Source organism: Chrysochloris asiatica, unplaced genomic scaffold (assembly GCF_000296735.1).
Source record: "Chrysochloris asiatica unplaced genomic scaffold, ChrAsi1.0 scaffold00100, whole genome shotgun sequence".
NCBI lineage: Eukaryota > Metazoa > Chordata > Mammalia > Afrosoricida > Chrysochloridae > Chrysochloris > Chrysochloris asiatica.
The window spans coordinates 2,131,345-2,134,419 of NW_006408618.1; the positions used below are offsets into that span (position 1 = coordinate 2,131,345).

At 40.6% G+C, this 3,075-nt stretch overlaps 1 pseudogene; it reads right to left on the reverse strand.

Moving 5' to 3' along the window:
- Nucleotides 1-426: 426 nt before the first annotated feature.
- LOC102817666 lies at nt 427-1,396 on the reverse strand (annotated as a pseudogene).
- Between the last annotated feature and the right edge of the window lie 1,679 nt (nt 1,397-3,075).

The following is a 3,075-nucleotide window of genomic DNA, read 5'->3' on the forward strand; positions in this document are numbered from 1 at the left end:
ACAAATCTTAAGGCTGTATCTTACCCCACTGGCTTTGACCACACAATCATTTCCCTTACCTGGTTGGCTAGTTCAAATTTCTAAGGCACATATTCCCATTTCAGGAAACAATAAAAAGTAGAAGAGAGGTCATCCAGTCCCTACTCACTTCAGGAAGCAGTAAAAGAAAAAGAAAGTTCATAAAGTATCTGCTAACTATGGGAAGTAGCAAAAGAAAAAGAAAGGTCATAAAGTCTTTACTCACTTCGGGAAGTAGCCAAAGAAAGAAGAAAAAAGAAAGGCCACCCAAATACAATAAACAGGATTATAATAATTTTTGAAGAAATGATACTCACTCCCACAATCCCTGCCCCCTTATGTGTATGTGTGTTAGACTTCTTCATTCTTTTCTTCAAACTCTGCAAGGAAACGTTGACTTTGGTGTTCTTATGTTTCTAAGTGAAAAAGGTTATTTTGGTATGGAGATGGGGGTTGTTCGGATAGGGCTGTTTCTATAAGTTTGAGAACTAATCCTCTTATATAGGGTATAATACAGCAACCCATTAGCGTTAATATGCCAAATATGATAGAGAAGTGAAGACTGAACTCATCAACATCTTCCATTTTCCTAGCCATTGTTCCATGAGACTAGAAAAGGGGTCATTTATGCCTGAATTTCTGGCAAGTTCATTAGCTAAGTTGGTCAGCCCTTGTAATGTTTTGGTAATGGTATTATCAGGAGCTGTGTTACTGGGAACAAAAGTAAAATATTGGACTCCAATCATAACACACACTCCTCTTTTTTCTGCTAATCATTTCTAGGGTTAATCTGTTTTCCCAGGCCATTTTGCTAGTAGGTTATAATTGCTCTGTTATTCCTTTTATAGTGTCTCTGGTATAATGTATGAATCTTTGTTGATTGTAATATTTTTGTTAATATTATAACATTTTTGTTAATGGTGGACCACCATAATAATACAGATTCAAACCCTGCAGCTATTTGGTTTCTTGCTTTGAATTTGTTTGGCACCCCTCAGGGAACTCCTATACTGTCTATGTAAACACAGGGATTGAAGATCCATGGGGAGTAACTACACTTCTCTTGGCTCTATGCCTGTCTCCTGCAGTTGACAGTTGATGGAATGCCAGGATGAAAGGGATGACCAATTGCACCAGAGCACAGGTGCCACTCCAATTTTCTAGTAAAGCCCCGAATAATTGTTTTCTGCAGTACCACCTGCTCTCAGAGTAGCTGGGGCTGACTGATTTTGAAGCTCTTCAAGAGTTTGTGCTCACTGCATCCCATCAGGTTTCTGATAAACATCAAATACCCCCCATGTCTGGAGAGACACGAAGTGAAATTGACATTCAAGGCTGGAGGCCTAATGGTCTTCTGGGGCTGATCCATAAGACCCATAACATTAAAGAACAGGACAACAAGCTAAAGGATTCATTGCCCCAGGATATAGGGACCTGGAAGAGAACAACCATATAGGGCATGCCCTGAGGATGTGAGGACCAGCTGAGTGGAAAAGGGACAACTTGGGCTTCCAGTCATCCTGTTGCACAGGCGTAATAATAGTTCTTATTTAGAGTGTGAACAGAATATTTAATCCATTCCAACCAAGCATTCACATCCTCATATCCTGTTTCTATAGCTATAATTTGTCTTAGGTGTTTTACTTTGGTGATTGTCATTTTGGAAGGGTTATTTCCTGAATTTAGGGGGAGTACCAGATCTGAATTACTCTTTTAGGATTCTGTGTTTGCGTTCTTTCCTTAGTAGTGGTAGGGCTTGAGTTTTGTCTAATTAATTTTAGAGAGATGACTCCTAAAGATCCTTTCCTATAACATTGGCTCCCAAACCGTAGTTCCCTATTATTGAAGGTTCTCTGGTCATGGTTTTGGGATTATCTATAATTAAGAGTAGAGTCCTGATGTAGCACTATGGGCTAATGCGTCAGACTGCAAAGTCATTTGAACTGAAAAGTCAGTGGTTCAAGCTCACCAGCTGCTCCTTGGGAACCCTATACAGCATTTCTATGAGTCAGACTCAACTCCACGACACTTAAAACAACAATAATTAAGAGTTATGGATTGCATTGTAAGCATTTGCAGTAAGGGGACAGGTAGACCCACATATGAGCTAGAAGTCCATTATCAATATTGGGTGGTCCACTGAACAGTGTTCCAGTCATTACAGGGATCCCCTTAAGGCACCATATTTATGTTTGTTTCTCACTGTTCTAAAGGTGCAAAGATATTTACTGACATTGGACACTTGTCTCTGAGACTTCTCTTGTCCGCACAGGATGACAGAATAGAGAGAAATGCCATAGTTGCATCTACTATCAACTTGACTGGCTGGTCATAGGCAAAAGCCCTTTGTATCTCTCCCATGGTAATGATACATTTTAGCCATATTAGCTTCTAAATCCAACCCATCTTTTCAGGGACATGTTAGAACCCCTGGACCCTTTATGTTGTTAGCTGCTATCGAGTTGGTACCAACTCATAGCAACACTGTGCACACCAGGGCAAAACACTGCCTGGTCCTGAGCCAACCTCATTATTATTGCCATACTTGAGCCCACTGATGCTGCCACTTTGCCAATCTATCTCGCTGGGGGTCTTCATCCTTTTCTCTGACCTTCCACCTTACCAAACATGATATCCTTCTCCAGTGACTAGTCCATCCTGACAATATGTCCAAAGTATGAGAGAAGAAGTTTGGTCATCTTGGCCTCCAAAGAGCACTCTGGCTGCACTTCTTTCAACACAGATACATTGGTTCATTTGGCAGCCCGTGGGACTTTCAATATTCTCCTGCAACACCATAACTCAAAAGCATCAATTCTTCTACGGTCTTCCTTATTCACTGTCCAGCTTTCACATGCATATGAGAGTATTGAAAGTACCATGGCTTGGGTCAGGCACACCTTAGTTCTCAAGCTGACATCTTTGCTCTTTAGTACTTTAAAAAAGTTCTTGCGCAACAGATTTGCCTAATTTTGTTATTGGTTTCTTGACTGCTGCTTCCATGAGTGTTGATAGTTGATCCAAGAAGAATGAAGGCCTTGACAACTTCAATCTTTT